Source organism: Mixophyes fleayi, chromosome 4 (genome assembly GCF_038048845.1).
Source record: "Mixophyes fleayi isolate aMixFle1 chromosome 4, aMixFle1.hap1, whole genome shotgun sequence".
In the NCBI taxonomy this organism is placed as follows: Eukaryota; Metazoa; Chordata; class Amphibia; order Anura; family Limnodynastidae; genus Mixophyes; species Mixophyes fleayi.
The window spans coordinates 219,937,862-219,959,983 of NC_134405.1; the positions used below are offsets into that span (position 1 = coordinate 219,937,862).

Consider the following 22,122-nt stretch of genomic DNA (forward strand, 5'->3'; position numbering starts at 1 on the left):
AATTCGAGTAACTCAGGAATACTTAGTGGAAAGAGAATTAGTCTTACTTGTTATAATCACTGAGGCACATGAGAGCCCCCCCAGCACTTTTTGGTCTACAACCTTACCCACCCAAGAAAGATAATCATTCTCAAGAATGCCTGCTCAAGTCCAAATATTACTGGACTGGCATCGCTGGGTGTACCTCTCCTCAACTATGGGGTCAACGTACTTACGGACGTAATGGCTACTCAGACAATAGACCCTCACACTTTCTCCAAGCTCTAAATTTTCCTTTACCCCTGAATTGAATAGAGTAATTGGCTGGACCGATTGTGCTACTAACTTCTCCTTCATCCCCAATACCTCAATATCATTACCTGAACCAGCCTCTGTCACCTGTCAACAATCAAAAGAATTGACCATCCTGAAAAGATAATGTGATGAGAGAAACACAGAACAGGAAAAACTACAACTTCATGCTGGACAACTGTCTTAGACTTTGGCTCAGGTGCTACTAACTGCATTCGAGGCCTCCCAGAACAGATTCATGAGTGCACTTGGACCCTTCTCTAGTGTTGGCCCCTCTGTAGTGGGTGAAATGGGCACCAGTGTGTCTCTGCTACCCTTGAAGTCATGATGCTGGTAGCCTACACCTGGTACCTGTCTGTCAAATAACCTGAGCCTAAGAAATTACTGTTCCACAACATACTCTCCCGATCCAACATCTTGACAGTTAGTGTGACTTTTCAGGAAACAGTGTTTTGAACGTTCTCGGTTGCTGTCTCACTGTTTACCTTTCCTCTCGAGGTCTAAACTAGTCTCTCAGTTACAAACTCATCACAGGAGAAGTCAAAAACATTTTAAAAGTTGACAGGTTAAGAGGCAGCCCAGGAGTGATCTTGGTAGCGGGGAAGGACTAGTGGCCAAAGCTATCAGCCACTTCAATCAAGTTCCAACTCTCATTCTATTCAATTCGTTCTACCTAATACCGTTACTATATGTTCACACTGGTTTGTGGCTAATCAAAAGTATGTAATTTGTTACCACTACTCATACATTATACATTTATTATCAATAACATGAATACCCCTATCACCTATTTTAACTATAGGACTATCACATTGAATAACAAAAGCTTTCCGTATGACATACTAATACTTTAGACACATTTCAATACACCTTTACCCAGATATATTTCATTGGTAGACCAGTGTATTCTTGAGGATCCTGCATGGTGGTAATTGGATGACGTGGATTTGTTTTACCTGGAGAAAAAAACATCAGCAGGAGGGATATGGGATAGCTCTATTGGTATCATCTGCCTGACATTCTCTTAATCAAGATAGGACATTGCCATCCTACTAGCTTGAGAAGAAACATCTGGTGCACCCCAATATACTCTTACCACCTTGCACATACCTTCTGTACCCAGCTAAGCCAGACCATGTGCTGCCTCCGCTGGGTCTGGAAGATACACTCTGGGAGCTACTGGTCTACCTTGTCCATCTCTCCAGGGTCCACCAGACTCCTCACCACATCTCTTCACCTTCCAGACAGTTTATTCTTCAGTTAACACAAATATTCATATATTAACTAATATGAGTATGCGTGTGTGTGTGTGTGTGTGTGTGTTCACATTTTAAAACAATACAACAAAAAAACAAAACAAAACATAAATTTGTCAGCTGTCACATAAAACCCTGCTGTCTATTTGACAGCTATGTTCTCCCTGGTGTGACAGCCATGTATAGTCGTGTGTGTAAGTGTGGACTTCACTAGCAGCTACTTCAATTGGTAACTGTGTCACTGTATAAAGCCCCTTAAGTAGTGTCCTACTCATGTGCTGGTATTGCTATAAAAGATATTTTCAGTCAACTCAACATCGCCCCCTAGACTACAAAGATGCTGAACACCAATGTATATCAATCGATTTTCCCCCTGCCAACTCACATGACATTTTCATTACCCCACATTCAGCTACTTGACTAAGTGAGAAAGACAAAGGGGTCTATTTCTATAATACTTTCTTCAAATATAACAGTACCCAGTACATGTCTGTCTAACAGTGAAAAAATATAAAACACGAAAATTCTACATTTTCTAGGGTTTCACATTATGTCATATCTTGTTGCAAAAATCCTACTCCAATGTTCTACACAGAGATGGATATCTGTATGTCTAACCTCCAGCAATCTCCTGTCCCCACCCTTTGTGCATACATATAAAGGCACATTTTTGTACAGGAGGCACGAAACACGAAAAAAAACAATAAAAACAAAACAGATATGCAATCTACAAAACATGAATCGTATTTCCACACAAAAAAAATTTCTGCTTAACATTAGCAGTTTCTATACACATAACACCAAACCCCTAACTGTTTATGTAACTCATGTCAATCTAGTGTGTATATCCCTGAGTTCGTCTTATGTAAAAAAATGTCTTAGCCCCATTAATGAGACTGTGTCTATGACTTTTCGTATCTCTATTCAAGAGAAGAGAGAGAGAGAGAGAGATAGAGAGATACTAGCATAGATGTAAAGAATGAGAAATAAGAAAGCAATGAGTAATAAGAATACAAAGATTTGAATACAAGGGTTTGAAAACAAATAGACATGCAAAAAAATTGATTTTTACAGTAAACATGACAGCTGGATTAGACACTATGGGACAATGGCTGAATTTATTTCACTAACCCCCTTAGCTATTCACCAAACGATGACTCCTCCCCATACTTGACTAGAGGGTCTTACATCAACCGTGCAATCCAGTGTCGTCCGTCATTTGATCATTAAGAACTCGGTATCACCATAACTACATACCTTTGCAACGGACTTCCTGACTTATAACAGAGAAATGGAAAAAAATTAACTCTTGGTGACTCATCTGAGATACACAAAACAATATTTTGGAGCAAAGTATGTACATACTTCATTTTTGGATAATGAATCTCAGCTAAACAAATTATCATGAGTCACTGCAGCCTAAAACAAAGAGTGTTCCAATGATCCATTGTTAAGTAGTCTTTGAAGAGTAATTTTTCTATTTCTCTATCCCACCCCCTTAAGCCATAAGTCCATATTCCTTTTGTGTACTCTTATCTGTGAGAAGAAAAAAAAAAAGATAGTTATCTTTAAACAACAAATGAAACAAACATTTTCATTCTTTACCATCGGCCAGCGATCAGGAAAGCAAGCATGTGACAACATAAAACAAACAAGCAAAATCAACAAAGATTACTTTTAAATCAGTTTTTTTCTAAACCTGCACACTAATACTTACCACAGATTAACATTTACCTTGCCTGGTTGTAGGACTACAGATATAACCTGACTTCTAGAGTTGACTATAGTTCTTCCTCAAAGTATTTGTTGCTATGAGGTGTGCAGGCACTGTTGGGAAACCTTTGAGACTTGTATACGCCTTCTTTGTGGATGTTTATGTGACCCTCCTCTAGGATTGTGTTTTTCTTTCCTACAATCCTTCCTAATATGTTCTTCTTCTCTGCAATTGTAACATCTCAATATTCAAAGTTTCCTGTTATGTGGGTTGTATGCTGGTGGTCGTGTGTGCAGTCCCTCTAGTGCTGGGATACTTACCTTCATTACCCTATCACTTAGTGTCTCTTTCTGTTTATTTATACTTCTATCATGTCCTATAGCTGACTCCCTGAGAGCACTTACAGTGATTCCTTTCCAGTTTGGTAATGAAGTTTGCACCCTTCTTTTCCAGTTTTCCCTGAGGCCATCTATTAGAACTGAAACAGCAACCTCCCTTTAGTGTACATTATCCTTTATGTCTGATACCCTAGTATATTTGGCCATCGCTATCAGAGCCCTGCAAAAATAGTCTGTTGCATTTTCACTGTCCTTTTGTTTGATAGTAAAAATTTTACTCCAGTCCACTATCGTAGGAAAGTATATGACCAACTGAGAAATTATGCGTTTAATATTTTCATGGTTATCACCCTCTGTTGAGGATCTATCCTCCTCCAACATACAATCCTTAATAAATTTTTGTATATCAGTATTGAGAGGAAGACATGTCTTCAATAATACTCGCCAATCGTTATTAGTTGGCTCGTACACATTACCATAATATCTAATAAACTTCTGACATTTGGCCAAATCTTTTCTAGGATCAGGGAAATCAGACAAAATTGAAAACATTTCAGACCTAGTCCATGAATCAAGTTTTGCTACATGTTTTAGAAGAACTTCACCATCTCTGTCTACCTTCCCATAGGGAACTGCTGTTGTGCGGACATAATGCAGACCTACCAAATCACTAAATCCTGAACTAGTTGCTGGAATTGCTGTTGTAGTAAAATGAATGTCCCCCTTTCTATTAATTTCCATATTATTCTCACCGATTTCAGCCGCTGCCCCAGCTGGTGGGATTGTTCCTTTTCCTTGTCCGTGTGGTGCCTTTTTCACATTACCAGCATGAGTAATGGCCGAAATGACGGTGGGTACATTTCCTTCTTCTGAAACATTACTCTTAACACGACTTAATACAACATACAAGTTACTGGTGACAGTTTTTACAGTTTTGGTATTGGCTGTACTTTCTGCCCCGACCGAATTTGTCGGGGGCGTGCCTGCGCTCAGTTTTCCACGCTTTGCAACGCACACTTCCGGAACGCTTATTTCCGGTACACTCACTTTTGCTGAACACGCACTTCCTTGCCACGTGTACCCTTCTTGTTGCCACAGTTTTAAACAGTCATCATGTTTAATTCTCGTTTTTTGTTGATTTAATCAACCGCACTTTATCTTAGGGATGTGCACCGGCGACTTTTGAGGTCTCGTGTTTTGTGTTTTGGATCCGGATTTTCGTTATTTTTGAGGTTCGGATTTGTCTCGCAAAACACTTGACGAAAGGTCTCGGTTCGGATTTAAGGTATTGGATTCGGATTTTTTTTGAAAAAAACATAAAAAGTTTAAAAATCAAGTTTTTGGGCTTATTTTCACTCCTAGGCTATTATTAACCTCAATAACATTCAATAACAAGCATTTCCACTAATTTACAGTGTATTCTGAACACCTCACAAAATAGTTATTAGTCCAAAACGTTGCAAAAAGGTATCTTTCTGGACTGCGTAGAGGAGTGGGTCACCACAATATCTTAAAAACCCTGAACTTTTATGATTCGCACCAATAATTGTACCTGGACTGCGTAGAGGAGTGGGTCACCACAATATATTAAAAACCCTGAACTTTTATGAATCGCACCAATAAATGTACCTGGACTGCGTAGAGGAGTGGGTCACCACAATATATTAAAAACCCTGAACTTTTATGAATCGCACCAATAAATGTACCTGGACTGCGTAGAGGAGTGGGTCACCACAATATATATAATAAGAAAACCATCAACTTGTTTGATTCGCACCAATAAATGTACCTGGACTGCGTAGAGGAGTGGGTCACCACAATATATTAAAAACCCTGAACTTTTATGAATCGCACCAATAATTGTACCTGGACTGCGTAGAGGAGTGGGTCACCACAATATCTTAAAAACCCTGAACTTTTATGAATCGCACCAATAAATGTACCTGGACTGCGTAGAGGAGTGGGTCACCACAATATATATAATAAGAAAACCATCAACTTGTTTGATTCGCACCAATAAATGTACCTGGACTGCGTAGAGGAGTGGGTCACCACAATATATTAAAAACCCTGAACTTTTATGAATCGCACCAATAAATGTACCTGGACTGCGTAGAGGAGTGGGTCACCACAATATATTAAAAACCCTGAACTTTTATGAATCGCACCAATAAATGTACCTGGACTGCGTAGAGGAGTGGGTCACCACAATATATTAAAAACCCTGAACTTTTATGAATCGCACCAATAAATGTACCTGGACTGCGTAGAGGAGTGGGTCACCACAATATATTAAAAACCCTGAACTTTTATGAATCGCACCAATAAATGTACCTGGACTGCGTAGAGGAGTGGGTCACCACAATATCTTAAAAACCCTGAACTTTTATGAATCGCACCAATAAATGTACCTGGACTGCGTAGAGGAGTGGGCACTGGGCACCACAATAAAATATATAAAAAACCTTCAACAGGTCTGCATTACACTACACATACGGCTGCTCCTCCATCCTCTCCATCATATACATGTTGGAGTTTTAGCGTGTGACAACCTCTTGTTTTTGATAATGTCAGTGCATTTTGAATATTTTTCAATTTGCCCCACACCACTGAATGTACTTTATCTATGATACGCATCTATCTATCTTGACTGCGTAGTGTGGTGGCCCCGGTACACAATTTGGTACCGAGGCCACAATATAATTAAAAAACCCTCCACGTGTCGGAATTCCACCAAACAAGTATCTGGACTGCATAGTGGGGTGGCCCCGGTACCCAATTTGATACCGGGGCCACAATACCTCCTCAAAACATGCTCCAGACAATTCGTCATTGCCAGACCCCAGACAGACAGGGTCGTAGTGTTATTGTTTGACTTTGTAAACCCAAAAAAATGTCCCTGTTGCACTTGCACATAGTCGTGCAATGAAGACTGACTTTTTCATTTAAAGGCACGATCTTTAAAGTGTCAGAAAGAGAGAGAAGACACAGGAGAGGAGAGTTGTAGCTGGGGACCTGGGGTGGAAGCTCCCAGGCTCCCCCAGCATTGCCTGGAAGTCTGAGCGTGGTGACTGAGCCAGGGCAAGGAATGTGTGCCCTGGATGAGGGGGAGAACTCCATGCCACTATAGTGAACCCAAGAGAGAGGGGGACACTGCACATGGAAGAGGCCCTGGAGTGAGGGCTGCTACAAGAGGCATGGTAGCTGTAGTGTCAGATCCTGAGGCTGAGAGTACACAGAGTGACGTGTCAGAGCACAGGAGACATTATCCCCGCAGAGGAGGGATGAGCTGCAGTTGAGAGGTCTGTTGTTGAAATAGGACATGCACACTTTAACAAACCAATCATTTCAGCGACAGGGCCTACCAAACAACTTTGACTGAAATGATTGGTTTGTTTGGGCCCCCACACCAAAAAAGCTATTCATCTCTCCCTGTACAGACTAAACAGGCTCTACTGAGGCAAGATGTCGTCCTCATCCTCAACCTCTGATTCCTCTCCCCCTACAGTGTGTACTTCCTCCTCATCACACATTATCAATTCGTCCCCGCTGGACTCCACAACCACAGGTCCCTCTGTAGTATCTGGAGGGCAGTGCTGTACTTCATTGAGGAATTGATTATTCATTTTTATAAACATCATTTTTTCAACGTTGTGAGGAAGCAACCTCCTTCGCCGCTCACTGACCAGGTTCCCCGCTGCACTAAAAACTCTTTCCGAGTACACACTGGAGGGGGGACAACTCAGGTAAAATAGAGCCAGTTTGTACAGGGGCTTCCAAACTGCCTTTTTTTCCTGCCAGTAACAATATGGACTGTCTGACATGTCTACTTGGATGGTGTCAGCAAAGTAATCATCCACAATTTTTTCTATTGTGACAGCATCCAATGCAGCGAGAGTAGACATGTCTGCAATGGTTGGCAGGTCCTTCAGTCCGGACCAGATGTTATCAGCATCCCCGCCAGTGCCTCTTTTGGGAAAACTGAGCTTTTTCCTCGCAGCCATAGATGTGGAAGAAAATGAGGGTGGAGCTGTTGGCATGTCACGGTCCTCTTCAGAGGACAATCTCCTGACCAGCAGGTCTTTGCACCGCTGTAGATTTGTGTCCGCCGGAAACAGAGACACAACATACGCTTTAAACCGAGGATCGAGCACGGTGGCCAGAATGTATTCCTCTGACTTTAAAAGAGTGACCACCCTCGGATCCTGGCAAAGCGTACGAAGGGCTACATCCACAAGAGCTACATGCTTGCTGTAATCGCAATGGCTTACCAGCTCCTCCCTCACTTTCTCCAGCTGCTTCTGCAACAGCCTGATCAGGGGAATGACCTGACTCAAGCTGGCAGTGTCGGAACTGACTTCTCGTGTGGCAAGTTCAAATGGCTGCAGAACCTTGCACAACACGGAAATCAGTCTCCACTGCGCTTGACTCAGGCGCATCCCCACTCCTTTGCCTATGTCGTAGGTGGCTGTGTAGGCCTGAATGGCCTTTTGCTGCTCCTCCATCCTCTGCAGCATATAGAGGGTGGAGTTCCAGCGCGTCACAACCTCTTGTTTGAGGTGATGGCAGGGCAGGTTCAAGCTTTTTTGATGTGCCTCTAGTCTGCGGTAGGCACTGGCTGAATGCCGAAAGTGTCCAGCAATTTTGCGGGCCACCGCAAGCATCTCCTGCACACCCCTGTCACTCTTGAGGTAATGCTGCACCACCAAATTAATGGTGTGGGCAAAACATGGGACGTGCTGGAAATTGCCCATATTTAATGCCCGCACAATGTTACTGGCATTGTCTGACACCACAAATCCCCATGAGAGTCTAAGTGGGGTAAGCCACTGGGAGATAATTTCCCTCATTTTCTCTAATATGTTGGCAGCGTTGTGCCTCTTATTAAAGCCTGTAATGCACAATGTTGCCTGCCTTTGCATGAGCAGCCATTTTGTAGATGCTGCTACTGATGCAGCTGTTGCTGTTGCTGCGGAAGGGGATGCATCTACCCAGTGGGCTGTCACAGTCATATAGTCCTTCGTTTGCCCAGAACCACTTGTCCACATGTCCGTGGTTAAGTGGACAGTGGGTACAACCGCATTTTTAAGAGCACTGAGGACACTTGATCGTACTTCTCTGTACATTTTTGGTATCGCCTGCCTAGTGAAGTGGAATCTCGAGGGGATTTGGTACCGGGGACACAATACCTCCATCAACCCTCTAAATCCCACTCCACTGATGGCGGACACCGGGCGCACGTCTAACACCAACATTGCAGTTACAGCCGCAGTTATACGCTTTGCAATAGGGTGACTACTATCGTATTTGGTGGTCATGGCAAATGACTGTTGGACAGTCAATTGTTTGGTGAAAGACTTAGCGGTCTTACGACTTCCCCTCTGGGAAGATGACCGACTAACAGCAGCAACAGCAGCAGTGGCAGTAGTAGGCGTACCGCTGCAGGATTCCTCGGATGAATCCCGTATTGAGGAGGACTCAGTCTGGCTGGTGACTTGGGCTGCAGGACTGAATCTGATGGAGATTGTGGAGGAAGTTGACGAGGAGGGTGTTGCTGGTGTGTATCCAACTGGACCACGGGATTTAGGTGTCCCTGTACCGATGAGGGTCCTAGCCCCAGTTCCTGAACTAACCACTGAACTATGAAGGTTATTCAGGTGACGTATAAGGGAGGATGTTCCTAGGTGGGCAAGATCCTTACCCCTGCTTATTTGAGCTTTACATAAGCTACATATTGCCATACATTGGTTGTCTGGATTTGGATAAAAATAACTCCAGACCGAAGAGGTGCATTTTTTGGTCTTCTGACCAGGCATGACGATGGGCTTTTTCATCCCATGGACATCAGCTGTTTCCCCCCCTGGTGCCTCATTTACAATAACCACATCACCATCCTCATCATCAAGTTCCTCCACAGCGCCAGCTACATCATCAATAGCCTCCTCCCGAGCCACCTCTTCCCGTACAGTGATGGGAAGGTCAGGCTTGACAACCACCAACACCCTTGGACTCGCCTTGGGGATTTGTGATAATTTCTCTTTAGAAGGCAGAGTTGTTTGCTGTTTTGTTGCTGACAGCATAACTCTCTTCAATTTTTTGTAGGGGGGGGGGGGGAGGAGGAGGGCTAAGATCCGTGGGTGAAGCTGAACCACTAGTCATGAACACGGGCCAGGGCCTAAGCCGTTCCTTGCCACTCCGTGTCGTAAATGGCATATTGGCAACTTTACGTTTCTCCTCAGATGATTTTAAGTTTCTCTTTTTGCTACTTTTTCTTAACTTGGGCTTTTTGGATTTTACATGCCCGGTACTACGAGATTGGGCATCGGGCTTGGAAGACGACGTTGATGGCATTTCATCGTCTATGTCATGACTAGTGGCAGCAGCTTCAGCATTAGGAGGAAGTGGGTCTTGATCTTTCCCTACTTTATCCTCCAAATTTTTGGTCTCCATTATATGTAGCACAAGATACTGCAGAATGTGTGAACTTGGTAATATTGCAGTACCAATGGACTTATAATGCTGGATTGGTTTTGCAAATTTGGTTATAATTATTATATATTTTTTTTTTTTTTTAATTTTTTATTTTTTTTTACTTTTTTTTTATTTTTTACAAACTTGGGAATAATGGGGAAATAACTATGCCCTTAGAAGCACAGAGCACAGGACACAGCACCACTGGACTGAACAGGACACGGCACAGGACCCAGCAGCACTACGGAACTCAGCAGGACAGAGCACAGGACACAGCACCACTGGACTGATACTGCAGAATGTGTAAACTTTGTAATATTGCAGTACCACTGGACTTTTACTGCTGAATGTGTGAACTTGGTAATATTGCAGTACCAATGGACTTATAATGCTGGATTGGTTTTGCAAATTTGGTTATAATTATTATATATTTTTTTTTTTTTTTAATTTTTTATTTTTTTTTACTTTTTTTTTATTTTTTACAAACTTGGGAATAATGGGGAAATAACTATGCCCTTAGAAGCACAGAGCACAGGACACAGCACCACTGGACTGAACAGGACACGGCACAGGACCCAGCAGCACTACGGAACTCAGCAGGACAGAGCACAGGACACAGCACCACTGGACTGATACTGCAGAATGTGTAAACTTTGTAATATTGCAGTACCACTGGACTTTTACTGCTGAATGTGTGAACTTGGTAATATTGCAGTACCAATGGACTTATAATGCTGGATTGGTTTTGCAAATTTGGTTATAATTATTATATATTTTTTTTTTTTTTTAATTTTTTATTTTTTTTTACTTTTTTTTTATTTTTTACAAACTTGGGAATAATGGGGAAATAACTATGCCCTTAGAAGCACAGAGCACAGGACACAGCACCACTGGACTGAACAGGACACGGCACAGGACCCAGCAGCACTACGGAACTCAGCAGGACAGAGCACAGGACACAGCACCACTGGACTGATACTGCAGAATGTGTAAACTTTGTAATATTGCAGTACCACTGGACTTTTACTGCTGAATGTGTGAACTTGGTAATATTGCAGTACCAATGGGCTTATACTGCAGGATTGGTTGTGAAAATTTTGTGGTAATTAAAAAATATTAAAGTAGTTTTTGGTATTTTATAAAAAAACTTTTTTTTATTTTTTTAAACACAGGGGAATATTGGGGAAATAACTATGCCCTTAGAAGCACAGAGCACAGGACACAGCACCACTGGACTGAACAGGACACAGCACAGGACCCAGCAGCACCACTGACCTCAGAAGGACAGAGCACAGCACACAGCACCACTGGACTGATACTGCAGAACACAGCACAGCACAGCACAGCACAGCACAGCACAGCACAGCACTAAACAGCACAGCACAGCACAGCACAGCACAGCACAGCACTAAACAGCACAGCACAGCACAGCACTAAACAGCACAGAACTAAACAGCACAGAACTAAACAGCACAGAGGACCACCTAACACACCCTCCCTCTACCCTGATCAATGCCCGAGTGAAGATGGCGGCGACTAGCGGGGAATTTATAGGATCCGAGTATCGCGAGATCCGACAACGGGATTATGAGTCAGAGCCTCAGTTTCACTTTTGAATTTGGCGCCAATACCCGGATCTGTCTCGGATCCGACTCGGATCCGCAACGTTCGGGTGGGCTCGGATTTCAGAAATCCGAGCGCGCTCATCCCTACTTTATCTCTAACATTATTTAACACCCCTGAGTCAAAACTACCTATGTTTGGGAAAGGTTTCACACACTCCCGGGTCATCTTGACCCATTTGTCGCAGTATGCAGTTGCATACGCACCGTATTTATTATACATAACATACTTTGCCGAACCAACCGGCCATTCATTAGGCAGCACACAACTGGCCATGACTTCTTGGCCCTTGACGATTTCAACAGGTACGTCCCCTTAAAAAAATCAATGCCTTTCCTAGTTTGAGTACCTTACCACTGTTAGCAACCGATATCAATCAATCAAGAATATCAGTGGTTGCAGCGTATTTCCTCCCACATCTCCCAAGTCACAATCACTGCTGCACAAAATCAACCATACGGTCCGATCGAACCGCTTACAGACAGGGCTGCCAAGAGGAATTCAGGGCCCCGGGCCGGGCCCCCTGACATGCCTGGGCCCGGGAAATTAGTACCCGATCCCCCCCCCTCTCGGCGGCCCTGCTTACAGATACTAACTATCAGTAAGCTTTGCAATTACTATTGGGAATGCCGCGAAAACCTGTTATTTTCGCTTCGAGTATACCTGCCATGTATACTCTGTGGTGTCTTTTTATCCCCTGCTCTTTGATAGAACAGAACACCACTCACACAAAGGTTTCTTTATATCCTGTTCACACTTAGAACAGAACCTTTGTTGTCAGGTCACCTTTTTACAGTGCCCCGTCAGACACACCTTAACCAAAGCGCTATCAATTTTCAACAGTTCCACGCTGCCCTCCCAATACTCAATCACGGCCAAACCATGCGCTCGAATTGCACCGCTCAAACTAGTTATCAGTAAACATCGTGATTAGTATTGGGCGCACACAAAAACCTCTTTACGCAAAAAGTCTTTATTTATAACATTCACATGCACACACACACAACCTTTTGTTTTCTGTTCAGAAAATAGATTTCCCAAACAATGGTAATATTTTTTTTCAGAGGCTTTAACAATTGATTATACTATACATATATAACAGACTATGAACACGACCATTGAAACACGCGGCAACAATACCGGAAGTTCTTACACGCTAAACAGGAAGTACACATACGCTATGCAATGCAATACCTTTTTAAAACGCAAAACGACAATAAAAAGAAACATTTTTCTTTCTTGTCCCTAGATTCAAGTTAGCGTTCCTTCAGATTATGCAACAATGGACATTCGGTTTCGCAACACAGAGTGAACAACAGGTTTTGAACACATTGCGTTCTTTCCCGTATGTGACGCGTCAATCCACCCTTTGTTGAGGAACCGAAAACCGTCGTTGCATACCTTCCGATAACGTAACCTCACTCAGAGCCCCCAAATTATTAAAGTAATTCTATCGTTTTCAAATAAGCATTGCCCAAGCGATTGTATTGTGTTTCCAACGCACAAAGTAATTTATTTTAGCAGATGCAAAGTTTAACAGTTCAATACATGATTATAATATAATACAGTACAGTACAGCCAATACCAAAAGATACATACATACCGCTGCATTTGCATGCGCTCGCTGCGCTCCCATGGGTACCAGTGAACAGTAGTTCACTCTAGAATACTGTGGTCAGAGAATGACTGAAGCTAGTGGGAGCACAGCTATGATTATATACATTCAGTGTTACAGAAAGAACAATGCAGATGACGTGGCTTGATTCTATAGGTCCAGACTTCAGATGGGTCCTGTCACAAATCGGGATCTTAGCCGCACTTACCCCATCCGCCGCTGTCATATCACGGCTACCTGGGTCCCTTCTGGTCGTCTGCAACATTCCCATTCTCCACACCTCCGTTTGTAAACAAACACACACTGTTTATTCTGCTGCATGGGCGTGGCCATCTTGGATGCAGTCAGGTGATCATTCCAGACCAACCAGATTCAGCAACTGTGATCACATGAACTGATCAGCCAATAGTTGTTTGGGACACCCTATTTAAACCTGCTGCTGTGATCTGTTCATTGCCAGAACAACACACTTCTCTCCAGAGGATAGTTCTTGGCTCCAGTGTTCCTGACTGCATTACAAGTGCACTGTTCCTGTCTGCATTACTAGTGCACTGTTCCTGTCAACATTTCCAGACTGCTCATTCCCCTGCTATATTCTACAATCAGCAAGATCATGAGCAGGAAGATCATCCAGGCTGCTAGGTTCTGTTTCAGTCCTGCTCCAGCTAGTCCCAAGGGTTCCGAATTGGATCAAGAAATACAGACGACCATGACAGGTCCAGTGTAAACAGGTCATAGGCTAGTTCAAACAACCCCCTCAAAGGCTGAGGGTCAACATTCCAGATGATTCTCCCGCCCAGAAACCAGTTACAACTAGTCAATTAGCATTTTACAGTTTGGTATCACTGACTATTTATTCCCTAACATCAATAACTAGAGTATGCAATATGCGATCTCTTCGGCGATTGAACCGGGCAGCTGCTGATGAATAGGGGATTAAAATGATATCAGACATGACACATTTCCTATAACCTGAACATTAAATAACACTGAAGTGTACATATAATCATAATATATAAACTAATAAACTAAATACTATCTGCTCATAAATATGTATAATGGAACCAATATCAATATGAATTATATAAAAAAACTAAGGGGTAAATGTATCAATGACCGAATTATTCAACTCCGGCGAGATCGGCGTCTTCAGCGCTTAAATTTAAAGCGGCGCTGCCTTGTAAAGGGAAGTTTCCCTTTACTAGGCAGCGCTGCTTTAAATTTAAGCGCTGAAGACGCCGTTCTCGCCGGAGTTGAAGAATCCGGTCATTGATACATTTACCACTAAATGTTGTAATGCGAGTGTGTGCGTGCGTATTTTACCGTGCGATGAGTGCAATCGCACAATAAAACAATATTAACCAATATACTTTCGCTCATCCAATTATACGACTTCGACACATATTTCTGCTGCAAATACAGGGGAGTTATGAATATCCGGGGTATATCTGTGAGGGTCATATGCATATGTCCTGATTTTCAAACCAAAAATGTTTGGGAGAAATTTAGTTCAAAATTGAGTTTATCTGCACATGCACCCTCCCACAATAACAGTCAGAAGATCAGAGCAGGGGGCTTCTAGATGGTGATTGGGCATTGCCGAAGCCCCCCTTCCCTCATCCCTGGGCCCAATACTGGCTACAAACCCTTCACTGCTGGTAGTTCCACTGATGTCATAATGCATGTGGGTAGTACTGGTTTAAGTAAGGCAAATAATTATATATATATATATATATATATCTTCTTTGTTTTTTTGAGCACATATAGGAAATCATGTATGAGGCATAAAATTGCCAAGACGCAACACAGTTGAATAGTGCACCTAAATTTCCACTCATAGGTTTACTGAGTAAGATTACAGTGTTTATGAAGGAACAGGAATTTGCAATGGTTGAGGGGAGAAATGCAAAAACGAAAGCGTAATTATTGAAACAAGATAAAGAGATAGAGAGGGTGCAGTTTTAGGGTCTGTCATAGCTTCACATTATCAGACTGCCAGTGACTTTTGTTTTGTAAGGGTTAATGTCATAAATTTTTTAAGCCAGTCAGTTACCTGAAGGGAACCTAATGACTATGTAATAACCCCTAAATAAGTACACTACACTTTCTACCTGTCACCACCAGTCTGTCTCAATGACACAATTCTTCAGATCAATACTTTAATTTGACATAATGTATTCCCAATGCTGATATAAAAAAATAAAACTATAAAATGACATAAAGTAAAATTTTAACATAACAGTAATTAAATCCAAAGTAAATGAAATGTATGTTGTACAGAGGAGCATGTGGACTTTTTCACTCAATAAAAACGTGCATAAGCTCAGAGCAGGCTGTGTCCCAGTATCATTCTATACTTTAAACAAGACTTTTTTTTGTATTTTTTTAGATGGATTCCAATTCCATAAAAAGCTTCATACACAAAAATGAACATGTTATAAAGACAGTTCCAATGCCCTCTCACTTTATTGATTAAAAGGTAAAATATAAATCAGGATAAAAATAGGTATGGACTATCATGATCGGTGCGGACAATCTAGGTACACAGGGGCAAAACCAATTTGTTTTTGCTGTGCCGTTGTAGAATGCAACTAGGGGTAAATGTATCAAGGTCCGATTTTTTCAGCGTTTTAAAATCACAACCATCCGGGGGACACGCGGCAGGGGTCCCCCTGCTATAGTGTCACCCACCCCAGGCTGGTTTGCCTAGTGCTGGTTATGTGAAAATCAGAGGGACCCCATGCAAAAAAAAATACAGATTTTCACATAACCAGCAGTAGGCTGGCAGCACTAGGGTTAGTAGTGAATAGAGGTGACAGCTGCCGGGACCTCCGGCTCTATAGACAGACAGTGTAACAGTGATGTGTTTACTGAACACGCTGCTAGAATGCAGCATGTTCTATCTGGCGTGTTTTAAAGCAAACTCAGGAGAGTTTGCTAAATCACAGCTTCATACATTTGAGACTTGTAGAGCCAGAGTGGCAAACAGTCGGGAGTTTGATCTCTTTATCGGTTTTGGAAATAGCGATTTTGACAGAAACACAACTCTGGTGATTTTACATGAAATCTCATGTTCATACATCTGCGAGCTTCAACTCTCTGGAGAATATCGCTGGATTTGCAAAATCGCACCCTGATACATTTACCCCCTAGTGTGTTTTGTAAGTGACCACAGAAATGGTTTTATGGAAAGCCAACAATAAACATTTTATTGTTTTGCTAACAAGAAACTTTTTGTATTATTTATGTTCTCATTACTGTTCTACTTTTGAAGCATTTTAAGGTGCTTTCACAGCAAAGCTTCAATCCATGCTAAAGTTATTGAATAATATAAATGTGATGATAGGACCTGCAGAGTTAGGATAGAATAATGAGACAAACACAGCATCTTATGAAGTGTATGCTGTTCTGTGACTTCAATTTACAGGGCTCATGGGACTTCTTGTCTGAAAGAAAATTTATATTCAAACTATTGAGTGCAAAATGGTTTCGATCATGGAGTTGCCTTGTTCCCTTAGTGACAAACAAAGCAGATCTCTTGTGCAAAGCTGTACAGAACATTCAAACTATATTAAGTCTTAAGTTTCCTTTCCTTTATAAGGTATACATAAATCTCTATCCATAACAAACACAAATAGTAAAATTGTAAAACAATAAAGGTATAGGTCCCGTATTTAAATATTTTCAGGACCATTCTGCTGATCTGTAGTTGTATGGTCCCTTCATTTTCTCACAAGCATTCAATGGGGTTGAGGAACATTTGTATTCTATAGTTGTAATAAATCTCAGTGCTATCACACTGTTTATATTGGTCTATCCAACTGCAGCAATCAGATACCGTTATAAAGAAATGTCAGTCAATACAGAAAAAAGATTGTTAAAAAGAGTGTGTTAAGAAAGTGAAAGCACAAAAATGCGGACAAAAATGACAGCGACATTAATATGTAGAATTTAGTAATCGCGAAACGTAAAAAATGTAGACTTACTGAAATAATTACACAGAAGACTTCCTGGAAGGTTGCTATAAACGATGGTATTAAGGGGGCAATGGGCAGGCCCGGTGCCTGTACCATGTGTAAGCCTTAGTAAAAAAACATTATACAGGCGCCAAGTCCTCACATCGCTCCCTTAATACCAGCAATGTAACTGTCACCCTTTTAAGTGACAACCATTACAGTGCCGGCTTGTTCGGAAGTCTGCGTTTATAGCAGCCTTGACGGAAATGTCCTCTGTAACTATTCAGTAAGTCTACATTTTTTACATGTCGCGATTACTAAATTCTGCATTTTAATGTTGCTGATATTTTTGTCAGCATTTTCGTAGTCACAATAGTGACTACCACCAGTTAAAAATTAGTTCTTCTACATTTTCTTCATGCGTACAGTTTGCTAGCAACATTAAAGCAGGAAAATATGTCTCCTCCCTCCTTTTATTTCAGCCCTCTTACCTCTTTTTAGACAAGAGGTTTTTACATTCAGATATAATGTAAATGACATCACAACACACCTTAAAATTTAGTGTTTAACTATATAACATCTACAGAAATTCTGTATCACACATAAACACCAATAGATATATTAATAATCACCCTCAAGTATATGATCTAAGAGCATAATTATAAGCTCTCTAATCAGTGATTATTTAGGATTTCACTAACGCTACAAATTCTATTCAATGAATATCAATAAAAAATATTAATCATTTAAACACTTTATTATTTGGAAACATGAATACTAGTTCCCAAAGTGGTGATTACCAAGGATTTATTAGTGCTATCACTGTCCTACACTGACCCTTAATTTGAGGACATACTGATATATATTATTAAAATTAACATCATTACAAGACTACAGTTTTTAATACACTAAACATAAAAAATGTATTATTTTGTTGAACTGCTATTTTTTCATTTAAAATATCAGTCAAATTTGTTAATAAACTTTAATAAAATTGTGTTTTAATTTTACTAACTATATATAATGCAAATCATATTGTTTACTGTTTGTACATCACAATACAACACTTTTCTCTTTCCTTGTGACTTTACAATGTCTAAGCAGTAGCAACTCCCATATGATTTATATATTATGCTGTAAACAACTTGTGATACAGCATCAATATGTTATGTGCGTATTGTCGCTGACCAATAACGATTGTCGAACCTCGATTTGTGTTTCCAACGCACAAGGATTTATTCGCAAAAAGTAGAATAATATGCTCAAGCGAAGTGATAATAAATACAGCCGTTACTTATCGCAGGTGCTCTGGATCCAGTGTGCAGTCATTCAATCCTGAAGTCTGGGGACAAGATGTCTGAACACTAGATGTGAAGCTGCTGCTTATATACACACAGAAATACAGTAATACAATGAAGATGGTATTGCTTGCATCTATTGGTCCAGGTCTCAGGAAGGTCCAAGGGGTTGTCAATCATTGGCTAGTTCATCCTAAGGAATCCAAAGAAGGGGGTCACCTCTGCAGGGGCTATGCTCGGCTCTTCCCACCAAGATTCCTTAGTCTTAAGTAGTTCACAATTCCCTATCATTCATAACTTGTGTATGCACTCTGCGATTCCTTCGCAGAGTGAACCAAACAATAGGAAATGTAAAAAGGTTTATTATGATACTACTCATGATGTGATTCCTTCAACCTGTTCTGTATATTTCACTAATATGCATGTAACTTTAAGATAACACATAAATACTACTATATTTCGACATAACTGACTATGTGTTGCAAATACCATTAATGTGTACTATTTTATAAGTATGTGTGTTTGTGCGAATGTATGGTAAAAGACCAAATATTGTTGCAGCCACGTGTAGTGGCTGCGTACGCCCTTTCACGCCGTAGTGTGCCCTTGTACGTCATAGCGTACCGTACGCATCTTTTCAGACAAAGACAACCAAGTTTGCTCGACTTTAATTGAAATGACTTTATCCAATTTGCTGACTTCGACAGCTCCACCCTTTGATAGTGTAACAAACTATCACCCAATCACTGTTTCAAGTTCAGGATTGTACAATACTTCTTCACAGACCATGATCTCGGTATCTGGTACCACCCTTTCAGTCTCTTTCTTAGTGTTACTCCTATGAGACCTTTTTCCACACTTCAACACAGTAGGAACACATTTGACAACTAAACCAATTGCTAAGATGACACCCAGTATAAGGAGAAGGAGCTTACCTACACTAGCAACCATTTCCTGTACCCACTACTCCCCCAGACCGGTGAACCATTTCACAGGGTTCAACCACGAGAACCAACCCGCCACCTTTTCCTCGACCGCATATAACGAAGAATTATGGCTCTTTCGAAATTCCCATTTCAGCTGCAAAATTTCATCCATCTTCCGGTCTATAACCTCTTTAGGGCCATCCGTATTATTAGTGATGTACGTGCAACATTTGATACCGCACTGGGTGGCCAGTGTCACACAGTACCCACCAGTAATAGAGGTGAGATAATTTAGTACCAGTCTATGTTGCACCAACTCCTTCTTGTACGCTTGTAGCCCCTTACAGTATACCTGACAGTGTCATCATACATCTCGGTGATATTATCTATTAATTTAGCTAGGTCTTGGATATATTTAAAGTTTAATGTTCCCTGAGCGGTCCTGGTGAGATCTAGAGCAACCATAACTTGGAAACCAGCAGTTTCACTAATCAATTTTGTAGCTATGGGTTCCTCGCCAGGAATCATATTTCTCTTGCCATGGTGTTCATACTGTGTGTATGTATGGTGGTGATGTAGTCTTGTGAATACCAACCATTTCTTCAGGAGTAATAGTCATGATTTCAGGAACCAGTTTAGCTAAGAAACACAAGCCCTTGGAACTCGGAGTCACCCAGGAATAAGCTTTCCTTCCACAAACAAAATACACATCATCAGGGAGAACATAAGGAACAGTATGCCCATGAATTATATCACACAGAGTTTTGATAAAACTACCCATGCCTAGTGTCTCCATTTGCTCTAGACACGTGTCGGCATTAATGACATTTTTACATTTATCTGTAGAGACTTTTCCAATTGATACCTTCTTATGTTTGGTTATACGCCCTAATATGTGACTTCCATCAACATTCCTGCCTATTAGTGACCTTGTGAGTCTCCCTCTAAAATGAGTGTGGCGAGCCATTGTCTGATCTGATGGGTCAGCCTCCCAATTCTCCAGGCGCTTTGCATGAGATATGTTTAGGCACAGCAAAGATCTGCCTATGGAGTATTGTCGAAGCGTCAGAGTAGGGGACCTAGTGTTATTGTACCTCCCGTCTATGGGCCTCCCACCCCTTAATTCGAGTACTTCGGATATGTTTAGAGGGAATGGCACTAGTCCTATATTATGCTGCCCTTGCGGCACGTGAGAGCACAACCAACACTCGGTTTGGTTTAGCACCTTACCCACCAGGGAGTGATAATCCTCCAAAGGATGCCCGCCTATATTCAGAGTACTGGAGACTGGCATCGTTGGATGCATCTCTCTTCAACTAGGGAGTCGCAAAACTTGCAGATACAATACTCATCAGACAATAGCCCCTCACACTGCCTCCGTGTTCCTGAGCTAGCAGACCTTTTCATAACCCCTGGATCAAGCTTGATAATGGGCTGCTCTGCGTATTCTAATAACTTTTCCTCTGCCTCCAACTCATCCGTATCACTACCAGAACTCTCCTCCGTCCTCCACCCTCCTTCACAAAAATAGAATGTCCTAGAAAGAATAAAAACAAGGAAAATCCTGGAACAAAAGAAAAACAAAAACCGCCACTCCATTGCTGGAAAGATAGTTCTGGGGCAACGTCTCTGGTTCAGGTGTCTCGACTGCAGGCTTTAAGTCTCCCGGAACAGACTCACAAGTGACAGATCTATGTCGTTGGTCTCAGTTTTATCTTGTACTTTCTCCGGATTATGGACTCTCCTGCAGTGGGTGGAATGGACCCAAGTGTCTCTCTCTGCAAACTTCAGTGATGTAGTACTGGTCAGCAGCACTTGGTACGGGCCTTCCCAACGGTCTGTTAAACAACCTGAACGTAAGAAATTGCGGATCATAACATAGTCTCCAGGTTCAACATCATGACAGTTCGTTTCTGGCATATCAGGTGACAGCATTTTTAGTTTTTGTTGTTGTTGCTTTAGCTGTCTACACATTCTTATAAGATATTGTACAGTCACTTCATTATTACACTTCAAGTCGTCTTGTGGACTCACGATCAAATGAGGCTGTCGTCCGAACAGTATCTCAAAGGGGGACAGATTAAGAGGAGATCTAGGAGTGGTCCGAATGCTATGGAGGACCAATGGCAAAGCCTCAGGCCATGCCAACCCAGTTTCAGCCATTACCTTACCAAGCTTGTTCTTTATAGTACCATTTACTCTCTCCACCTTACCACTGGCTTGTGGTCGGTACGGGGTGTGAAGTCTGCTACTGATTCCCATGAGTTTACACATATTTTGGAAGATATCACCAGTAAAGTGGGTACCCAATGATTCTAGGGATACCGAACCTACATACAAAGTCTTGTACAATTTTCTTTGCAGTGAACACAGCAGTATTAGTGGCAGCCGGATATGCTTCTACCCAACCAGAAAACACATCAATACAAACTAACACATACTTTAAATTCCTGGACGGTGATAATTGGATATAGTCAATTTGTATTACCTGAAAAGGTCCGTTTGTAGGATGGATGTGGGATGGCTCAGTTGGAATAGTTTGCCCAACATTTTTCCTCAAACAAGTAAGACATGACATTGCTTTCTTACCAGCCTGAGAGGAAAATCCGGGAGCACACCAGTATGCTCTCACCA

General features: G+C 41.6%; 1 long non-coding RNA gene across 1 annotated transcript in view; it reads left to right on the forward strand.

The window, feature by feature from the left end:
- Positions 1-6,584: 6,584 nt before the first annotated feature.
- LOC142150075 (uncharacterized) overlaps positions 6,585-22,122 on the forward strand; it is a 400,752-nt gene continuing 385,214 nt past the window's right edge. Inside the window, exon 1 of the long non-coding RNA XR_012691001.1 lies at positions 6,585-6,893. This is a non-coding gene — a long non-coding RNA (uncharacterized LOC142150075). The remainder of the gene's footprint in view (positions 6,894-22,122) is intronic.